At 40.4% G+C, this 24,065-nt stretch overlaps 1 protein-coding gene across 1 annotated transcript in view; it reads right to left on the reverse strand.

Moving 5' to 3' along the window:
* vstm2a (V-set and transmembrane domain containing 2A) overlaps positions 1-24,065 on the reverse strand; it is an 83,550-nt gene that overhangs the window by 21,409 nt on the left and 38,076 nt on the right. The gene's annotated exons all lie outside the window — the stretch shown is intronic.

Raw genomic sequence — 24,065 nt, forward strand, 5'->3', positions numbered from 1 at the left:
TCTGCATGAGCTGCGGTGACATAATTCCAGCATGGTGGCAAGCACTAAGCCTACAGCCTACATCATGGACTGGGCATTGATTTTAGAGGCTATAATTTATTTATCCCACATCGGATGCCAAATGGATGTGTGCCCGGGAAGAAAAAAAAAAGTCTGCTGACTACAAAGCTGAAGAGGAGCAAGAATGCTGCAGCAGAAAGAGGGAGGAGGAGGAGGAGGAGGAGGAGGAAGTTCCTCCAGAGGACATAGAAGCTATTGGCTCCACGGCTCAGATAAAAAAATAAAAGGAAGGGCAGGAGAGGGATAAGATGGCTACTTATGAGCATTCGCAGCAGAGAGCGTTCCTTCAAGTGCTGTAATTACCTCGGAGGAGCCGGCGCGCTTTTCTCTGGAGGTTGTTCGGCAGACAGGTGATTAATGAGCAGAATTAGGAGCCATAGCTTTCTCTGTCTACATGTATGCATGACTCTTACATCTTGACTTCACAGATGGACCTGGCACCCTCTATTGTATCAAGGAGATGTCTTTAACGGCGAGGCAGGATTAATTGTCCTCCGTCTTGGCGTCGGACTGTTTCAAGTCATCAATTTCAACCTTCTCTTTTTACAAACTTCACAGTTGTTATACGGGCTTGGGTGTGCAGTCTATATATGTCACCTGAGGAGGATAAAGTTAGACTTCCACTGCAGGACAGTCACTCTGCTCTGGTGTGCGCACACTGGCTGCTGCCTTCAGGAAAACATGGCCACAGTGACAAATTAGGGTGGAGAAAAACGGTTTAATTGCTTCTCAAACATTTCATCACGGCAAATCCTACGGGGCTATTCAAATGGCTTTTTATCACAGCACAGCTGAATTATTTCCCAGCGTCCAGTGAGCAATTAGTACGATTTTTGTCATATAAACAGTTTTAATTCTTTGTTTTAATTAAAATCCGTCTGACAAAGCACCATCAGCATGTGGCCAGTGCTCTGTTGATTGGTTTCCAGTTTGGAACGGTGAGTGGCTATAGCCTTTGTCAAGATTTGGGAATTTCAATAGAACTTAATTGAGATTTAAATCAGTCAGCAACGCATCAAGAGTCCTACACCCTCCATCGTCGGATTGTACTCGGAGCTTTTAAACAGCTCTGTGTCTTCAGTGGCTCTGAAGGGGCTTTGTCAAGTCTGAGAAAATAACCATGATGATGTCAACGGGGTTATCTCTTGTTGGGCTCGGAGACTACAAGTTCTTAAGGCAGAGCCACAAATTGGGGGCATGGAGATGTTTATCAGTGAGCATCTGAAGAGACTGCAAGGATGTTTTTGGTTTTTTTTGGAGCTCAGCCCTGATGAAGATGTTGATGATGAAATTTATTTGGAGAAATGCTGGGAAATAAGCACGCCATCATTAGCTATATTTTGTTCTGACTGATCAAAGGCCTACTGTCATAAATTCTTGAACCGCTGTGTACATTCTGCGGCTCGGCGATGTTTCTGTCGCTTTGATTTCTCTTTTTCATTGCAAACTCTTTTGATGCTGAGACAGAGCACCAAGCCGGAAATGTTAGGATCCAAAGTAGCTGCCAGTCCGAGAGTCTGCGTGACATTATTTGTCTGTTTGTACACCTGTTCAACATATGCCCTCGTTCCTTCTTCGTGCCGTTGTAACGTAGGTCCTGCTCAATTTGCATGGCATTGATCGCAAACACCTGCGTAAGTAAATTAGCCGCCGTCATTGCTCAGGGCGTAGCACAGCCTCAAGTACACTCTTTTCCTTGCTGGGTCTTTAGAAACGCCGAGGTCTTATCTCCTCAACTGTGGCAGTTTGGTATCTCCGTGAAGGCAGGAAGGTAGAGGAAGATGCTATGCTACAATCAGGGTGCCAAGAATGAGGAAGACTCTTATGGTCAACCCTCCGTCTGCAGGTTTGTCAGAGGAATGCACTTCACTCATATTCCAACATGTTTTTATTTATGAAGAAAAATGAAGTGAAGAAACACCCTCCCAAAATCACTCAGACCTATTTCCATTTTTCTCCATTCAAATATTCATTATTCTATTATCCACCACTTGCCAATGTCCTCCCTTCTACTTTGGTGACTCCGTTCCTGTTCCAGCTGCAGCCTCTAACTGAAGCTATGTTGTGCACTGTCAATTCCACATCGCTGATCTGGTTAAATTCTGTGCAATAAGCATCAGACTATTTTAAAATAAAATGATCACCAGTCTCTGTGTTTACTTTGTCGTTTTGATGAATTACTCAGCACACTGTCTGCTGCAAAGCAACAAGCATGTTGGAGACAGGCGCGCTGAAAAGAGTTCACATAACCTCACGGAAAACCGCAGATCAATTAAAACTCCTCTTTCGGCTAATAACTCTCTCAGCACCGTCTGCTCCTGCTGCTCCTCCCACAGTGTCTCCGTGATACAAAACACCAGGTAACCAGGGCAACGACTGTGTGCACCTGATGCTCCGCATTTTTAATCGCAATACAGGTAGTAAAACATGATGACAGCACAATCTGCATCTTTTAGCCCAGTTCAGCTCAGACTCTGACTAAATCCTGTTTGATCAGCTCTTTTCCTTCGATGCATATATATTAATGTTCCATGTCACAAACCAAAAAACTCTTTGAAGATGGCTAAAATGTCACCATAACTGCAACATAAGCTTGGGACAAACCTGAAAACCGGCTGAAGCCTACAAAGACTGGACAGTTATTTTTTGTCTTTGACAGACAGGAAGGAGCATAAACTTTACGACTGAGCGAATACACTACATCAGGGTTTCTCAGACTTTTGACACCTCGTACCACCTCAGAAAATATTAGGCTCTGGAGGTAACACTATTGTGACAGATGTTGAAATACAGTAGTGTGGGCCGATCCAGTTTATCTGTAGGAGGTTGACGCAGGAGGCAGGTTAAGACGATTATTTATTGGTGAGTGCTGTTGGATTCTGAACGGAACCAGAACAAGAAGTAGAGCTAATTTGTCAGAAAGCCAAAGTCTAAAGCCACAATTTTAGTGCTATATGCATGTACTATAGTGATCTCATAGTGTATTTGCATTCAGAATGCTGTAGTATTTTGATAGAAAACAAAAAGAAATGTGACATTATTTGTTTTTATTTGAACATCACAGCTCCCCTCGTTCCTTCTTTGTGACGATGTAAAGTATGTAGATGTAGGTCCTCCTCCATTTGCATGTTATTGATCGCAAACACTTGGGAATGGAAATTAGCTACGCTGTCATTGCTCAGGGTGTAGCACTGCCTCAGGCACACTCGTTGGGCTCTAGGTCTTATCTCCTCAACTGTTGCAGTTTGGTATCTTGGTGAGGAGGAAAGACGTGGTAGAGGAATCAAGGTGCCAGGGAGGAGTCTCTCGGGGTTAAACCTTCGTTTGTCAGAGCAGGTCAGCTTGACCAATATATCAAAATTAGTGAGAACTAACCATAGATATATGTGTACATTACATGAATAACTGTATCGACTGATACTGAAACATGCCACCAGTGGTACCAAAGAAGCGCAGTGCAGTAGACAACGCATTGAACCATGGGCAGTGACCTCTGTTGTTCTATTGGGAGATGACACTGTAAATCCTCTGAGAACGCCAACAGTCACATGTTCTGGCACCAAAACAAACATCACTGGAGGGGAGTAAACTTGGCAAAATGAAAGCCAACTTCAGGTAAAGGTGTTTCAGTTGCCGTGTCCACATCGCAATCACAATCTGCTCAACAGTCATGTGTGTCCCCGCCTTGGGGAAGGTTTGCTCAGCAGATAGTCGGTTATATTTTCATGTGGAACTAACATTTCCACCACCGTGGCTCTGAGCATATGTAAACAGGAAGTGGATCAAACATTTGATGTTTTTTATTCGTTAAAGCTAAATTACCGACCTTAGAAACATGTAAACCGCGCCGTGCACCCACCCACAGACATCTTTTTATCTTTAATGATGTATTCCTCTACTTGTGCAGCCGGAGCTGCCTCTGAGCTCACACACATCCAGCAAATTCAGAAAGAAAAAAAAATGCAGCATTGTAAGAACCAACATAGTTTTAAATTACAGAGTTACAGAACTGCATGCATGGCTAACGTTACACACAAGTCAGCACACAGACTGATTACACACAGCAGTATTTTAAAGAGCCATCAGTTCTGCATGCATGTGAACAGCGGGCGAGGATGAAAGGAAGGAATATTTTGTTTTCTGCTGTGCCTCCAGGTCAGATGACTGCGCTCGCCTTGTTCACACATTGGGAACAAATTCATGTCTGGCTTCACCCTTGTTCACACATTGGGAACAAATTCATGTCTGGCTTCACCTCTACCTTTCAAATATTTTAAAATATTTGATCTAAATTGACTCTTTGAATTTGCAGCCCACTAAAACACCCCAAAATTAGGCAGTATTTTATGAGCGTGAACCCATTAGTCACCCGGCACTGTACAAACGCAATTAAGGTAATTGTGGCATAATGAATGTCCAATATCAATTCAGAATCCCGACATTTATCATCCGCTGTAAAAGGCATTTATCTGCCACTAAGATGTTGCCGCCGTGTCCTCAGAAAGAGCAGATGAAATGTTTCAGTGTTTTAAACAGAATAATCTCTCTCTTGCATTTAGCCACTTCGGCTTGTCAAAAAGACTTTTTCCTTATCTAAATATGTACCTTTTTCCCCCACGAGGAAGTTTCATGTCTGTGACAGCAATGTAAAAGTTTTCAATGACACCGTCGAAATAAACCTCCATTATTTTTCCATTTATATTTCATTTCTGTCGCATGAGTGCCTTCTGAGCCAAAGCTGCGGCCGCTCGCAAGTATCTCAATTTCAATCGCTTGTCTCTTTATTGCAAAACCCCTCCACCATGACACGCTGCCATTCTTCATGCAAATCTCAAATTGACTTATTGTAAAATGTGCTCTGCAATTATTGTGCAAGAAAAAAAAAAAAAGAGAGAGAAAAAAGCTTTATTGAGTTGCTGAGACTAAATTAACGTCACATGAAGAAAAAATGGTCATCACTTAAAGTGAAGCATAGAAAGGACCACCCTGTGCGGCTGTGATTGTGCTGCAGCTCTTACTGTGACGGGATAAGATCTGAGAGAGAGAGAGAGTCCCTGACCCTCGGTGATAGACGTGCATGGCCAATCAAAGCACATTAATAAGACCTAATATTATAAACCCGGAGTTTACCCAGCAATCATCGCTTTTACAAACACAAACAATCAGAGGAGGTTAAACTCAGGTCGTGGACTTCATGTGACACATTAAATGCTGTAATCTTAAGCCATGGTGGTGGATGAAATGTGTCATTATATACCACAGTGAAAAAGCTTATCATCACCAGTTTACAGAAAATAACGCCGGCTTAGCAGTGCTATTGAAATACACATTAAAAAAATCCCTCTAGATATGACAGCAAGTGGTGATATTTAACTTAAATGCCTCTGTGATGTGATACGCATCAAAATGAGTCTCAAGACATCTGGATGTAAACGTATCTTTGTGTATACGGTGATGGAAAGTGCATGAAGAGTAAAAGTGTATTTAATCTGAGAATTAGATGACACCTTTAAAGGTGCTCTCAGGGTGGTGCGTTTCTAAATAAATAGTTGGTAATAGCGGCAGCACAGTGGTTTGCACTGAAGAAGCAAGAAGGTTCTTGGTTTGAACCTCGGCTTGGGCCTTTGTAGAGCTTGCATATTCCCCCATGTCTGCTTGGGTTCTTTCTGGGTACTCTGGCTTGCTCCCACAGTCCAAAGACATGCAGGTCATGGGGGGTGAATGTGTGCATGTTTGTATCTCTGTGTTACCCTGAGATGGTGGTTGTCCAAGGATTGTCCAGATAGAGACACACTAGGATGTGTATGGACATGTATGCATGTTTGTATGTACATGTCCACACTGTTGTTGTATCATATGTGTCTTTATTCTCTGGGTTGGATTTTACATTTCTTTGATTCGTTGTGTTGTGTTTCACTGCCCAGAAAAAGAGTCCAAATAACAAACACTGCTCTTCCCTCTGTGTCGCCTTTACAGTTTGTGTAATTGACAGTTATTGGGGCTAATTAGACTTGACAGCAGACTTTACTCCAAGTCACTTTAATCCAGTTCACAAAGAAGAGAGGATATTTGCGTGCAGCCTGAGTGTCCATCAAACATGGATAAAAATAAACTAAATACAGTTTTTTTGACCTCAACAGCAGCCAGGTTTTTCCCTGTCGTTACACCTGTCACACATCGCGTGACATTAAACAGCTTGTTTAATCTCACAGTGTCATTTCATTACTCCACCCCTCCCTCTTCTTGCATCAGACACACAAATGCAGACCTTGTTTTATCATCCATGGGGTTGTTTTCCATTGTATATGGAATATACTGTAAGCCTGGTCTCACTCCTCAGATATAGCCCATTGATTATCTATCAGCCTCGAGCAAAAACAAAACGTTCGGTTGAAAGTCTACCTTTCCCACACGATGAGGGCTCATCTTTCTCAAATATGATTTGATCCCTCTCTATCCTTTACTGAACACTATGTGCCGTGCTGGAAAAGATGGAGAAAAGTCATTGTTAAGTCATCGTTTGTTCCTAAAGTACAGTACAAGTAAGGGATGGCTATAAAGTCATGTTCCGAATCAAGAACACCATGTGTCATTATGTGCCCTTCACTAAATGTAACGTCTTTTAAAGGTTTTAATCAGATGATGTGATATCCTGTAATAACAGTGAGAATCATTTGCAACTTCTGAACAATGTTCCGCACTGTCAGACACACCTTGTAAGTCCTTTCTGAATCAAGTCTAAAGTCAGATTCATGACTTGAATCCAAATGCAAGTCAATTCCTCCACATTGCCAACCTTTCCTTTGTGATTCTAAATCAAGTTCCTTCCACCAAAATACTTTAACACCCTTATTAACAGCTGCTGGCTGTGTTCCCTGCACATCTGGATCCATTTTATTATTAGCTGGTGTGTCTCTCCTGTAGTATAACTGGCTGAATGTGCACAATGTGTCATAATGTGGGGATATTTCCAGTGTAGCATCAATGGGGGTGTGATAGCAGAAAAATGTCTCAAAGATCTGAAACACCATGTCTTGGTGTCAGTCTCTCAGAATCAAAGAGCGAGGCTTTCTTTGTAGAGCCGCCATTTGCTCTGATGATCAATAATGACACAAGGAGAAATCCATCATGGAAGAGGCTGAGATAACAGCGTCTCCACCCACAGCAGCAGAAAATAGACCGGCTTCTGATGTAGCAATATGATGATATGTTTTGCCTAAGACAAATATGACAACTAAGTGTTCCCACTTTGGAGCCAATTATGCGTGCCCACCCGCTTTGATTGAAAGCGCTGAGTTCACGGCCTTTCTCTGAGGGATGTTGATGAGGGATGTAGGACATCATGAGCTGAAGTCGAAGTACATGAGGCAACTTCTGACGCATCGAACATCACAAATTGATGCTGATTAACAATGTAAGAGTATCTGTGGGAATTATTTTTTTTTCTTGTGTCGATGCTTTGATAGAATATGATGTCTGCAAAAGGCTGCAAGGAAGTGAGAATATAGAAGGCAGTCTGATTTTATTTGATGAATATCAAAAAAAAAAGAAAGCTGCCATAATGAAAACAGGATCATCTTCTTTCTATTATAGCTTTAAAGATATTTGCATGACTGAAGACAAGCAGCCTGACTAAGACGACAAGAGACACCAATACAGAAGACAGATAAACAAAGTATTGACACTGATTCTTACATCATCTTTTAAAATATACAGTCTTCCGACTCGAAATACAAGACATGGCATCATCTTAACAGAGACTGCCTCAACAATTAAATAAGAAATAGAGAATACAAGACAGACAAGACATCAAATTTTACTCCAACAGCCTTTTCTGGAAGATTTTTTTTGGAGACCAGTACGTCAGATGAGGCCTCAAAGGAAAGGTTCAGTCTATCTAAATACAGTAGTACTGTACTGGTGACTGTAATCCTGTCCATACCAGCCATGATGCAATTATTTCCTAATGTGACTCCAATGTCCCTGTTAAGGTTTTTTTGTGGGCAAGTTTTTCCTCACTGGAACCGAGGGTCTAAGGACAGAGGGTGTCACTCCCTGTACAGATTGTAAAGCCCTCCGAGGCAAATGTACTTTGTGACTTTGGGCTATACAAATAAAATTGATTTGATTTGATTTGATTTGATTCAATGCCAAACATTAGATATTCTACGTTGTCCTCACGTTGTTTAACACATTGATTGCAAAACTCAATATGAGCCAGCCAAACATGCCAAACATGCATAAGTGAGTATCTTCCAAGGTAACAGTCTTGAGTATGAAATTGCATCTTCATCTGATCTCTTTGTGAGAGGTAGTTCTGTCAGAGTCTCTAATGCAAAAAAAAAAAAAAATTACACTGTGACTCATCAGTGGTTCACTCATGTCCTTGCAGGTCTTGGAGTTCGTCAGCCCCATCTTCAATTCTACTAATATCCTCAGTGACATCATTTTCTTTCCTTCTCAATACAAATATCTTTTCTACAAAACCTCTGAGTGGATTACATTATGGCCAGGGTTAAACAACTAGAACTCTTGGCTAGGGCTACTAAAAAAATGTGGTTATTGTTTGTGAAAGTTAATTACAGGTTTGCAGTGGAGTTCATAGGAGCGTAGAAAAAAAAATGAGGTTTTACACACCCATCTAACCAACTTCCACAGCTTTACTTTCCACATCTCAACATAATAATATAAAAATAATATAATTGGAGTGGAAACACACAATATGGATGTAGTTCCTGAGATACTGGGCTGAATCATAACATGGCACATTTTTAACACAATAAAATGTTACCACGGTATATGGTACACTCATCCTTCACACAATCAGGATGACAGACTGCTGAAGCTTCATATTAGCTCCAGGTCTATCCCAAAACCCATAGTCTATCATCTGATGACAATTTAGCTTCTGGGGTCTTCCAAATATCTCCCCGATATCTGAAAAACAGATAACGGGTATCCAGGCCAAGATTTCCCATCTAGTCAAATTAGCAATTTGATACACAAAAATGAATGATCTCTCTTTTCTGAGATTCTGCCTCTTTGGCCCTACACATGGACTGTCGACTGGCATACAACCACTTAGATGTGATGTCAGTAATACTCAGACTACAAACAGAAACCAGATTGATTCCAATGCCAAATGCTTGGTTCCAAGTAGTGATGGGAATTCCGGCTCTTTTTAGTGAGCCGGATCATTTGGCTCAGCTCACCAAGAAGAGTCGGCTCTTTTGGCTCCCAAATGGCTCTTGATTTTACCACTTATACCTTATATAATTTAGGCAAATTTAGCACTGTTTTGACTTGTGATTTGTATTTAAATGCATATATCACTTGAAATTTCAATAATTTGCTGTAGCCAACTGCATTTACAGTTGTAAAATCCCTTGTAACTCCCTGAAACCACCCAATGAATGCACTAACTTGCTTGAAGAACCACTCTGCTACACAAAGCAGATAGAAATGCCTATAAAAACCTAAGCATAGAAATTTAAAAAAAGGACAGCTACTGACATTTTAAATTTATTTTCAAACAAACACACACACACACACACACACACACACAAAGTACTGAAAAAAAAGAAGAAAAAGAGAAAAGAGAAATTAAATAACAGCACTCAAGTAAATGTGTTTTGTTAATGCCCATCACTGACATCTAGACAAATAAAACCAAAATGTTTTTGGTATAGTGTAAAAAATAATATATCTTTGCACCACACTCTCTCGTCTTCACTCCTCTCTCTCCTTCAGCGTGTCTCCCTCCTCTTGTCTCCTGTCACGGTCTCGGTGCTACCCCCGCCCCTCCTTGCTTGGTGGTATGCTCAATCTTCACATGATTGGTTGCACAGCATGCATGTGACACCCGTAGTCAATACCCACAGCGCCCACAGGTACTTTTCCTAAAGAGAAAAGTTAAAAAAAAGAAAAAGAACAGTTCGCGGATGGACGGGAGCCGGCTCCTATCGTTCACTTTAAAGAGCTGGCTCTTTGAACCGTTCTATACCGAAGAGAACCTTACCATTTCTGCTCCTAAATCTGTAAAGGTTTAGGTTTGCTACACTTGTTCTGCCATTGTCGGACTGAACTTCTCTTACCTCCTCAAAATATCTTCCATGTAAAATCCTGTGAACCGTACAAAGTTGGATTTGTTGTGCTCACAGTGGCAGTCTTTCAACTCAAAGGACTCCTATGATCCTGCCTGAGCACAAGACTAACTAGTTTGTTTAGCTAGTTTAATGCAAGATCCTCCATCCTGTAAAATACATTTTAACAAACCTCCAGGGCAATGTGATAGATAAGTAACACTGCACGTTTAAGGCACCTGCAAATTGACAGTACATTGATACTCAATGACACATTTCCAATAATGATGGATGTGTTTGATGCCATCAAGATCCATTACAGCCAGGACAACTTAATCATATCTGATAATGAGTTATGAACGTTGCATTAATTTAAAATTCAATCTGTCCTCCAGCTGAGGCCCTCAGTGGCAGTTTGCCCCCACGTTAAGAACAAAGTGGGTGTAAAGTTACAGTGCATAAAGCACAGTAGTGCGCCCTGTAAAGTGCTTCCTAATTACAATACTCTCTGACTCCCGCTTGAAGATGTTTTGGGTCTGAGCTTAGTTGTTAACCCTAATTACATCCCACAGCTGACAGGGGTCCCATTCACATGCAAACACTAATCCCCTTCACAGCCCATTGGTTTATGACAAGAGCTATGTTAATTACATGTAAAGCCTGCAATTGTGCATGTAGAAAACATGAAAGTGCTTAAATTGTGTACAATTACTCCATTACTTTATCCAGTGAAGGGGAAATGATCCGTTGACAAGCCAATGTTACAGGAATTAAAGACCAAAGTAGTGTTCTTGTTAAACTGCAGGATGGTCTCAAAGCACAACTGAAAGAAGAGGTACAGCATGGTCCCATGAAGCCACATGCACTGCATCACTATTATCATCTCAGTTCTATTCATGACACCCATACAAACCTTGGCAGCTACATTAGTGTTGGAATGAGGACACATCAGTCCCAGTGTGCAACGCTGCGGTCAAAACTCAGAGGTTTGTCCTCTTTTCAGCTACTGTTCTTGTAAATAGCAGAACCGACATCTTTAGAACCATACTTGACTCTCTTTGTCGGAGCATCGGAATCCCACAGCGTTAGCTTCGCCGAATTACAATTAGTCACCCGGGCCCACAGGGCTTTTAGAGTGCTTTCGACTCTTCCATCATCTGTTCAAGTTTCATCAAAATTGCTGCACTTTGACAAATAATTCTTCTTTCTCATACATGAATCAGAAGAAGCAAAAATGTCTGTAAATACGTCTCTACAACTTTCATGTTTTATTTGAATAATTTTGTTTAAGTTGTGAAGGACTTTTTTGACTTTTAACCCATTCATCTTCAAATTTTACTTTTTGGCAGTGTATTTAATAAAAATCAAATTATTAAACCAAAATATATATTCAAGCAAACTTAGATTTTTATAAAAATCAGAAACAGTTTTTTTTTTATAATTTCAGTTTTAAAACTGTCTTGGTGGTGCTTCATATTTTTATTTTATTCTGAAGTAAAGACAGAAAATAATCTTAAATTCTACAGCTGTGCAGCCTTCTGATACACGGACCTACAAGAAAAATGCACTATACCCTTTGATGACATTTTAGTAAATAAAAAAAAAAAGAGAATAACTAATAATAAACTGAACACGAGAATCCATGCAGTAAAACACCATTTTGTTTCTTCTTCTAAAATACTGAGACTTGAGCTTGGTGACTGTATTGTTGCCTGCAGCTGTAATTACTCATTACTGTAATTAAGCAGCATTTTTCTGCACTTGTCTTCAGTTTAAAATTTTAATCAGTTTCTTGTAATAAGAGCTGAATTTTGCTTTAGCATTTGGTTTTTCTTTCTTTGACAATGTGTGAGACAGTTGTTAAGACAGGTATTGTGGACATGTCACTTCTTTAAAAAAAACAGTGAATTCAGCAAAGTCAGAACTGCCTCCAAGCATGTGTGTGAGACATAGCAACAAGTGTGTGTCCTGCTTTGAGATAAACCTATAAATATACCTTGTGAACAACACAACAACCCCAGCGAAGAGGGAAAGCATGAGCTAATTAAAAGGGGAATCAGAGAGAGAGTGATGAACGCTGCTTTTTCTGTCTGATTTTAAAGTCCTCTGAAAATTCATACGCAATATTATTTAGATCCAAAAAGAGACAATCCAATTTGACAGCTCACATTAGCAGTCAGTCATAAAAATGACATGAGCAAGTGTGAACAGAGGGAAGGTGATAAATAAAACAGGAACAGAGAACAATGTCACACACAAACAGAAGCATACAGACACAAAGACAACACTCCAACGTCCCTCCAACTAAATGACAAAATATGTAATTTTTCAAAACAATGCATTTGAATGAGACTATCACCAGCATTACATAGTTTATTGGTGCTAGCAGGTTATAAAAATAATGCAGGCATCCAATACACTAACTTGAATAATTAAATTGATGAATATCATGATGCGTGCCAGCAGGGGGCAGACTTTCAGGTATAATGGGGAACCGTAGGCCTCTTTAAACTCATCAGTGATGATGCTTGCAAACTTGTGTAGCCAAATGTCCAAAGAGTCCAGAACTCCCTATGCAGATGGCAAGACTGTGCAAGAAAACGAGAAGCATCCAACCAATTACCAGACTCCAAACTGACAAACACAACCAAAGAAATGTCTCTCGAGAAACACTCACGGTGAACTGAGCCCGGCTTGTTTGCTAAGTCCCTGATGCTGCTGCATCTGAGGACAGATCCGGTCCAGGTGATAGTCTTACAAACAAGCCCCTGCTGGCAAATGCACCATATACTGTGTGCCCAAATTGAGGTCACAATCAGTAACTGTAAGGCTATGCAAAATGTTTCTTATCCAAATAAAAAAAAGATAAAGTTATGAGCCCGATGCACACCATGTAGTTACAGAAGCAGACCCTGAACTGACTGTTTGTGTGCAGAACATAATGAGGAAAAAAGGGAACACTGAGCCCTGATCTTCACCATAAACAGGATAAAGAAAACACAACAGCACATCACTGTTGACAAGTCTCCTTAACGGTATATCACTACTTTCATTTCAAAGACAGGTCACCACGATGACGTTCTTTCATCTCCAAAGACCGAGTGTGGATGTTTTGCACTGTGAATCTTCTAACATCTAATAGTAAGATGATTTAACTTAAGGATATAACTGAGTGTTTCCCACTCCCAGGTTTATTGCAGCTCAAAAGGTGTAAGTTATTATTGTGACACACCTTTATGTACAAGGCTCACCTATAACAATATATCTGTCTATGCCACTGCAGCAAACAACTGGCAATCCATCCGTTTGTTATAATATTTCAGTCTGGAGTGACCGGCAGACAGACCGTGTCATTGCAGAACCTTTTCAGAATTATAACTTAAAAGTTTGGTTTTGGCACTGACACTTGGTCAAGGTTAGAGAAAGATCACCGTCATGGTCAGAAGAAACTAACGTTGACTGCTGAAATGATGAAACTGTAACCGAATGGCAGTTTCCTGTATCAAAGTTGCATGCTTTGTTATTGTTCATCCGCTTCTTTTCTTCTTACAGATGTGATCATTTTGTAATGATTTCCATTCTATTACCTCCATTAATTACACACTGAAGTTTGTTCTTTTCATATCACACAAAAATATGCTGTTGTTTGAATGTGATGCTTTTACTGAATCAAACTGTGATCAGTGTAGCATGTAGTGGCATCTAGCAGTGTAGCAACAGCATAATAATTGTTGTTTTCAGGTGATTATACACTCTTGAAACCATAACTGTGGATAATATTTTTAATTGCTGCCTTATACTGTAAATAGAGCCCGTCTACATCTTATACACTGGACCTTTATATGTCTAGCATTGTAGGTTGGTGCAAAGCAAAATGGCAACCAATAATCTAAAGATGGAAACAGACAAGCTCTGAAAAAGGCGTGATGAACGAGCATGAAAATGAATCTGTACCTTTGAGGAGCCCTAATTGATTTTGCTGTTAATTTTTTTTGTCCTGGCGGGCTTATCCATATCCTAGGGAGACAAAAAGGTGGAATGGCAAGGCTGGAAATGAGGGGACAGAAGCAAAGTCAGTCTCCAAAGAATACAGAATGAAATGAGAGACACTGAGTGAAATGTCAATTCAAAGCGACAGCTAGCAGAATGACAAAGTACTTACTACTCGCAATGGGAATGCTTAATGAGAGCTGAGAGGTGACATTTGGAGAGAATGCTGAATTGTGACAGCTTTAGTTGAGAGTTTTTAAAACTCAACTAGGCTATTTTGTTCATTGGCAGCCTCCACTGAAAACCGTTTGGAGAAAACCTGACTTGAAATGCCCAGAAATCCTCAGAGATGACATCAGCCGGTGGTCTGTCCAGTTTTATCTGGACTGTGTATTGAAGGAACCAGCAGCTCATTTAATGGGAGGCCTCTTTTTTCCTACTGGCTCCGCTGTGATCTGTCAGTTTTCCATCAAAGTTTTGCCTGTTACAGCTTTACGCCATGCAATGCAACTTCCAGATGTTTCTGCTCCTTTATAGAAGGAATCCAATCAGCTCTTCTGTTCTTTTTTAGATACATCACAGGATGTCAGCAGTATTGGATGAACAAAAACACTCACGACATAAATCACTTTATGTTTCAGACCCACTTCCACCACACTGATGATCTTAGCACAATATGGTCCAAACACACTGAGGTGCACAGGATGGATTCCTAATGAGTTCACAAAAACTTAAAAAGAGTTGAAGCGTACCCCACAAGACTTTGAGAGAACAGTCTGTTTAAAGCAATACAGATGGTTGTGATCTGGGTACAGTAATGGTGTGAGGCTGTGAAAAAAAAAAAAACCCAAAGGGATTGTACAATAATGGAAGCAGCACATGAAAAAGGTCTTTGAAATAACAAGATCACAATTACAAATGCAGCCGCACAAGGGAGTCGCATCAAAATGAGTGACAATTAGCAGCATGTGTGTCAGCAGAGAAGAAGTGTACAACATGTTTGGCAGTCACGACTTTTTGGGTTTTACAGTAGAACATTACTATTCAGAACACAAATTGGCATAACTTGCAAGGTAACTGGTCAGAGCAAATGTCTTAACTTGGTGTTTCTAATATAGAAATGGAAATCATGGCACATGAAAACGGATTTCTGGCTTCACATTATACCATTAAAATGTTCCGTTCCACATGTTTCACAAGTGATTGTGCACATGGCTTTCCTGTTGGGTATATATGGATGTTACACTTGACATTGACGCAATCATGATCAGAGAGCAAGCTTTGATTCCATCCAAAGGAACACTACATGATGCATGTACATCCTGATTCTACTGATTTCTAACACTGAAGGATGAAGGATGGAACATTTTGTCTCGATCGGGCATTAGAGGTTTAGCGTTTGCTTGAAAGAAAGGTCAAACAATGACGTCCTTACTGTCACAGATTAACTGCGGTGGGAAATGATATTTCGTGTAGAGCGTAACAACCTTGTGTTGTAGAACCTTGAAATAGAAGATCTCTGTCAGAGTATATAATAGATCTGCTAAAAGCCAACTTGTGACTCCAAGAATTAGATAAAGAAATGGATAAACACCTTGAGCAACAAGCTCAACAAGAGCTTTAGAAACATGTTGTGTCCAAGCTGAACACAAAGATGCACACTTCCAATGTATGGAGCACAATCATAGTCCATCATCAGGGAATAGCAGATTTATTTCACCACGTTTCTGTTCAGACAAAGCCAGTGACGTTTGTCTGAAACAAGTGGCATACAGAGGACATCTGTAAGTTTGAGGTCATGTGGCGGAGTGATATAAATGCTGTCTTTAATAATGCCCCTATGTGTTATCATTATGCTTATTGATCAATAATAATAATAGACAAAGTCACTCTTTAATGGCCTCCCAATCTAAAATTGGAATGTATCTTCAAATGTATCTTCTTGTAGTAAACTTTGAGTTGTGGTGAACTGTAGGTATCTTACAGTAGCATATTCTAGTTGACAATAAAAGTTTATACTGAATGTGAAGCTAATTTAAGAGGCAGCACGAATAATAAGGTCAAAACAAAGAGGCAAGTGGACCCAAATAGATGCATGCCCTGAAGACTGACTCCAAACACACACCTGCAAACACTGAGAAAAGTGTTCTGAGGCGTCAGAAATACCTTATTAGTCTCTCTTGGGGAAATTCAGTTGTTGTTTCCATTACACACACACACACACACACACACACACACACACAGGCCTAAAATACACACATGCATTTACTCAAATGTGTGAACTTACAGCAACAAGAGGATAAAGATGAACTGAAACTGACAATAACAGACAGAACTGGAGTTCCTCGTGAGTCCTTAGATCAGTCAGTCTCAACTTACTTATGAACACATACTGTACACACAGACACAGACACACACACAGACACACACACACACACTCTCTCTCTCTCTCTCTCTCTCTCTCTCTCTCTCTCTGCACACACAGGTCCCTAAATAGCTGCAGCTAACGCCTCTACAGTCATTACACTGGTTTTCTGGGGCAAATAAACACAGAAAACATTCAAATGAGACTCAAAAAAAAGAAAACACTCCAGTGGTCATATTTGCACAAATATTTGTTTTGAATTCAGCAGGAACATCTTCACTGTGACCAACATTTCTGCTGAGACTCTTTTGCAGTTTAGGGAAACACTGTCCACATGAAAAGTGAGGATGATGTTGTAAATGTTAAATTATTAACCTTTCAACATTAATATAATATTTAATTTACAATCTGTTAAACTAATTATTTATTTTTCTTGTCCTGTTTGGGGCAAAAAGTATTTTGGCAGCCTTTGTATTGTCCTACCACCCTCCCTTCTATTTACATGAAATGGTTCTGTCCTGCTCCAAAACAAATGATGTAAAGTGCCGATGGATTATGGAGCATCATGTCACAGCTTCTTAAAGAGAACAAAGAGAAAGAAAAGAAAGACGGACAGGAAAGGAAGTCTGACAGGTGTGTGTGTGTGTGTGTGTGTGTGTGTGTGTGTGTGTGTGTGTGTGTGTCTGAGTCATACAAATGAACCTGTTGTCTTAGTCCAGAGTGACTCACACCAGTTATCTTCACAGAAACTTGTGAGTGCTTCGCTCCTCTTTTAGCCGACATTTCATCATTGCAGGCAAACTTTCATCAAGTTATTCATAGTGAATCAGTCGTTCCTGACCCTGACTGGTGCCAGGCCAACAATGCAGCTTCAGGCTCAGCATCTCCCATCCCCCCTACTAATGAACTCCCAGCTGAAGGAGGAGGTGCTGAATGGCATGTCAGGGAGTCTGTGGGAATATATTTTTTCATATTATTATGAATAAAAAAATATTTCCAGTGATAATAATTCAAAACACTGTCTTTCTACATGATGATCATTGTATGAAACAAAACCAGCCTGTAGTCTGTATCAGATGCTGGACAGGTTGAAGCTTTCAGTGACTCAGCCTGTATCAAAGTATCCCACTGTCTACTGAGTGTTGCATGCATGTCTGCACAGTGCTGCATTTTCACTGTCAGGAAATATCGTACAGTAATTATTGGACTACAGGAGAGTTGCAAACCTGCAAAGGTAGAGTCATTTAAAGCTTTGAATGGGTCAATTGGGTTCTGCAGTGTGGTTACAGCAATAGCACAGGGTTGGCGTGGCGTGCAGTGATGGGGCCCAATATGATGTCTGTTCATGGGTGCCTAAAATCTCTGAGGGCATGTTTGCGTCCCAATGAAAGGTGACAGAATGTCCAAAGACACAAAATAAATGGTACAGGTAAATGGCTAAAGAAGCGGTTTAGTTTCTATGTGTGTGAATGTGTATGAATGGTTAGTTGGCATCTTGCATGGCAGCCAATGCCATCAGTGTATAAATGTGTGTGAATGGGTGAATGAGCTTTGAGAGGTCGGGAGACTAGAAAGGAGATATATAAGTACAGTCCATTTACCATTTATGTTGGTTGAGTGGTTCAGTTCACTCTCAAGTGTAGATTACATCTGATTAAGTTCAATGTCTAAAATGATGTCACTTTTCACTTCAATAAAAACTCATTCGACATGGTATTCACTATAAGTTAGTGAGGATTTCCTGTTGTCTTGAAACTCAATATCCTATTTTCTGTGATACTTTTGTAAACGTAACCAAACTGTTCCGTCTCAGAAAACAAAGCCCTCCAACAAGCCGCTGTTTGTAATACAGTTGTGTGTCTCCAGGGTCCCGCAGCCTTACCTATAGCAACATCCCTGATACAACATTTGATATCTAACAGTCACTGGAGAGAAGTGAGGATGAAATGCCTGGCACAGATTTATCTCAATATTTTTATTTCTTTTAGCTTACACTACCAGCTAACATGATATTACCTTACAGCTTAACAAGATGAGCTGCAAGATGCAGTTTCAACATGCACGAAGTGGGGTACGGGTGAATTTCACTCGACCACTTAAAACTGTAGTATAGTAGTAGGCTGATGTGTGCTTCGTAGCAATAGGGTACCAAAGGGAAGAGAGAGGCTTATCATCTATCATTTCCAACAGAAAAAAGAATGAAAAATATCTGTCTCTGAGGTGGCTTCATACATCAGATTTTTCTGTTCTGCTCATAAAATGTGCTCTTTCAATACTTCCTGTTCTCTGGGGAGGATTCCTGGCAGTTGTCATTTCCAACAACGTGAGTCTGCACGGGCAAAATCATGCTGCCTTGTCTTTTATTGTGTCCAATTTCTCATAGGTGCAGTGTCACGTGTGTGCCAGTAGTAGTAGTTAGGTTGATTGTTGTGCATAAGGACATGTTTCACTATGTTTATCTTTTCTTACAAGGGATTCAGTGAAATCACAGAGGATCTGAGGATGGACGGTTTATCCACTGAAATATGGGCCGTACTTCAATGAAATTTAGTAGAATCCTTTAATGCATCACTCCTGGTCCTTGTGGAGAAGAAACACGTTTGATGTATTTTTTGTGTATTTATTTAACGGTTAACTCGAGTCAGGATGTTTTGTACCTCATTCAATTATGTTAACTCTTGTTGCAAGTCTCTGGTCTGTTTGTCAGTATCTGCTGAACAGTTGCTTATCAGCTGCATTTTGGATCTGACCTGAAGAGCCAGAGGATCTATATGCCCTGAATCCTTTTATTGGTTTGGGTCTCTTTTTTATTCAGGTTTTTCATTGGTCTGTTTTGAATTATTATTATTATTATTATGATTTTTGACATTTTGGACCTAATTTTCCCATCTTTGCAGGACCTGTTCCCAGACTCTCAAAGACTCCATGCTCATTGTGTTTACACAGTGCACATATTCTCTCATAAACTTGTTTTTAACCAAACTGCCAAAAAACAGGCGGTCTGCAAGGTCTATAATCTATGCAGGAGTGATTGAAGGAGCCTCGCCTTAACAGGGCTGATCAAGCATGATTCAGGAGCTGCGTGAATCATTTCCAACCCTAACCCTCTTAGATGTAGATTTTGATGAATACTTCAAATGAATTTGAAATGATTGATTTTAGTACAGCTGCTTTATGTTTTCAAATTTGAAAATCAGATGCAAAACCTGTGCAATACTCAGTGAGAAATGCATACATGTGATCAGACATGGGAGGGTTTGGTGTCAATCAAGGACACAACTGTTAATCATCTACTGTACAAACAGTCTAACATGATTAAATGTACTCTTCTGATGCAAAATCCACTATTGGGTTCAGATCAGAGACGCTGCAGAGCTCTTCATCCAAACCAAGTTAGTTCTGAAGTTGGAGCGTGCACTAATAGTTGGTGCAGTGACTGTGTCGAGAGTCGGCAGTTGCCATCATTAATAATGTACCTCTGCAGTGTCAGGTACACAACATGTTATTAAGTGACAACACTGGAGCAAAACGATATAGGCAGGAGGCACTACTGCAGCAAAGCAATGCAGAATTAGATTATTATAGAGGGGGCACTGTTCATGGTGCATACTGTACTAGAAGGAATAAAAATAGCAAATGCAAACTTGTATTATGACAAGCAAAACAAAGTGTTTGTGTTTGTGTTGAGTTTGAAACAAATATTCTAGCTGTGACACTGAGCATTATCACCAGCCTGGATATTCATCTTACCTCAACTATTTCAGTAATAAATGGCATAAATTATAGTCACACCTTGTTTCACTGTGATTTAAATCCCAAACATAGTACAAAAGAGCTCAACCTGTAACCTGTTTCCTTACTTCCTTACACTGGATGTAGTCAGAGGCTGATTACAGTAAATCAAGGCATCCAGTTCCAAGATACAGTATTCTGGCTGCAGCACAGTCTGGATTTGAATGCACAATAACTTGGCCTCAGATCTGATTATTCAGAAACCTTGTTGGTGTATTTGATTGTTGACACCTGTGTGGGCTTTCCAGGTCACCTGTTGGCACCAGGAGCTGTTTTTGGTGATCATCAGGTACTGGACTTGTTTGGTCCAGACCAGGCACGCTAACTGTGGCCTGCAGCACTGCTTCAGAACTGGAATGATTATCTGTTATTTTGTTCAGCTGTCCATGACTTGCAATATGAGAATAGAACATAGCGTATTTGTATTCAGTTTGCATGTGCAGGTAGATATACACCCACACACTGTGAAGACTAGCACACTAAGATTAGCCTGCACTGACTCCCTAATGTAGTTTCTTGCCACTAGATGAAAAGCCACCAACTTTGAGTTTGCCAGTCACAGGGCGCAGAAAGACTCACAGCGGCAAAACATCTGTCTAGGATGTGCACTTCCCGATCAGATAGTAGACTCTGGAGCAGATGTTGTCAAGCTGTGAGATGTGCCTCCCCAGGGTGGGGACGGGAGAGCTGAAGGGGGAGCGTGGAGGGAACGGCACGAGGCAGAGATACTGCGTGAGGCGAAAGTGACAGTTACTCGCTGGTGGTCTAAAAACAACAGGAAGTTAGTCATTGTAGTTTGGCCTGATGATTTTGCCTGTGATCCGAGCAGCGGGGTGTGACTCACAGCTCACAAAGGTTATTAAAATACTTTAAAACCCTCAGTGCCTGATTGCTGCAATTTGTTGTATCTCAGTCAAATGTGAAAACACAGACATGTTTTTAGATTCAGTGTGAATAAACATCCATAAATCCTCTTTAAAATCATAAAAAAAACCCTCCAGAGCCTGAACGTGATGTTTTCTTCAGCATCAAAGTAATCCAGCGAGCTACAGACAGAGCCCCAAACATTTAAAAGGTAGATAATCGCTCCATTGTTGTGCAAGACTCTATGATGTTTGCATCATCCCTCGTGTTCAGCTCCTTGTGTTTTCTCCACATTCACGTTGAATAATTGTTATGATCATGAGCTAGCTATTACTTATGCAGGGTATAATAACAGTGTAAAGATATTATCTTATTAGATGGGAATTAATTGGCACATCAATCATCCATTCAGGAGTTCCATTTTTGTCATTTACACGTCAGGAGTATTAATGGATGCTATATTCAATCACAGGTTTAATTATAATTCAAAACAGAGTGAATCTTTATCACAAGATTAACACGGGGTGACGGCGGGAGTCACATATTAATATCTTGACAAGCTTGGAGTTATGGAGATAGAGATGTTGATAACGTGTGGGGAAAAAAAACGGCAACGCTTTTGTCAGCAGTGGTGGAAACGAACGCAATAACACCAGATGTGCTTAAAATGAATGATATTTATCAATTACTCCGGGGTTTGGAGTCGAACTTCTTTTTTCACTTTTCCTCCGGTGAACGCAGCCAAAAAGGTGTGTGTGTGCTGCATTATTGAGAGGCTGTGCTCCAGCGGCGCTTTGATTCTATAAGCAACAGACCTCTTTAAGCAGATAAAAAGTTTGTGAGAGACAGACAGTGCGAGAGAGAGAGAGACAGAGAGAGAGAGAGAGTCTCTCCAGAATACTTTGCTATGAATCCATATCAGCTTTGAAGTTGAGATTCCAGACTTCAGAAGGTAATGAAATAGTTATCACAAAATTTCCCAAAGTTAAAAGGGAGAAATGAAAGCATGGAAAGAGGAGAAATTGCACTTAGATGTCACATTCCTTTAAAAAGGTGGTGAAACTGCTAAAAACTGAGCTTCGTCTCCCATGCAAGAATGAACTCCCTGGATGAAGTATATCATCCTTATATTACACCATTAAAACATTATTTGTAAAACATTTCCATAAATCAGAGCATGTGCTCTCATGTTGCTGCTATTAAAGCTTTCATTCAGTTCAGCATATCGCAGGGGGCGAGCCTCCACAGTCCGAAACCCACTAATCCTCTGCCCATCAAGCTGACAGCCATCTATCTGTAAAGTTTAATTGCATGTTGCTCCTGGATAATGGATAGTGTTTCACTGTGAGGAGCAACCTTGGACAACTTCTTCAACTCTCTCTCGGGCAGGCATTAGTGTCTTAATCAATTTTATGAGGTAAACGACCACAGCAGACAGTGAGGTGTGGGTGATGGGGACGCACACGGAGTGAAATAAATTGTGGAAAGATGAACTGTGTTGCAGATGTTTGCCGTTATGATGGGAGAGGTTTGACTTTAATGATGTGATGGTGAAAGCGTTGATTGATTGTAGCTGCAGAGTGCTTCCCTCGTATATGACAGCTTCACCAGTCTGTCTGTGGGCTTCTTCCTCTCTTTAGTTAGAGCACTGGTGGAATCTAATTAAGTACATTTACTCAAGTACTGTACTTTAAGATTAAGTCACATATGATCATATGAATGGTGAAATGGTATAAATATGTGGTACTTCACAGTGTGGTGCTGGTAGTTATATTGAAATAAAGGATTTGAATACTTTTTCCATTGATCCAAAGAAAAATATCTCACTGTCACTGATTTTTTGGTGATTTATGGTCCCAAGTTGGTGATGCCTAATGTCTTTAGGGATTCCACTGACATTTCCTTTCGAGTAGTTACCAAGGGGCTTGTGAAAAATCTTCAGATTCAGTCATTTAAAAAATACAAGCTTTTTTTTTTTTTACACTTTTCTTTCACAGCTCAGTATAATCTAAAATAGTTCATAAATTACAGTCTAATATTATAATCTATGACTCTTACAACCTTCTAATGGTGGAAACCTGCATACTTTTTACAGGAGTGTAAAAAAAAGAGCACATGATGGTGCCCAGTATAGCCTCCATAACCCAAGTGATTTTAAGATGGCTTCCTCTCACTCCTGGAAGCCTGGTGCCTTTCAGGGACCCTCTTCATGTTGCACATAGTTTAGGTTAGCACACAGTTTTCTAGCAGCCAACAACGACTTCAAAAGAGATTGCTGCTTTAACCCAGTACAGTTTTCTGTGTGGACCTCCCTCTTTTTATGGAACAAAATGTTTTTGGTGAGCCTCTAATCTTTCCTCTAGTGTCACCATCAGGCCAAACACCCCACGGCCAATTAAAATGTAATTGGAAAAAAGCCATAAAAATGACCCTCATGCACCCTTAGCGATGAACTCTTTCCATTTTTGGAATCTCCACTCTGGCAGCACCCTCAGGCCAAAGCATTAACATTGAATGCATGATATATCATATAAAAGCAAACACCAAACTGTGAGAGCTGAGCTGGTTTGCAGTGCCACCATGAAAACAGAGCCCTTGTTGTTGTGCCACATTGCTGACCCATCTATCGAGGCTTTTGAGTGATTCCTTTGCTGCTAACTCCACACACTCTTCACCTCTGCTAAATTAACTAAGGATAGCATGGCAACAGGGATGATTGTGTTTGACAATGGTGTTATACAAATGCAATTTTCTTGTCGGAGAAAGTGAAAAAAACATAGAAGCTCTCAATGCACTCTGTTTTGTTGCTGTTGTTGTTCGGCCCACCTCACACCATCCTGGCAAACAGCTCAGTGATTTTGTCAGCAGCCATCAGATGCTCTGCTCTTATCTTAACAAAACTGAAACTTAAT

The sequence above is a fragment of the Larimichthys crocea genome, chromosome XXIII (genome assembly GCF_000972845.2).
Source record: "Larimichthys crocea isolate SSNF chromosome XXIII, L_crocea_2.0, whole genome shotgun sequence".
NCBI classification, from domain to species: domain Eukaryota; kingdom Metazoa; phylum Chordata; class Actinopteri; family Sciaenidae; genus Larimichthys; species Larimichthys crocea.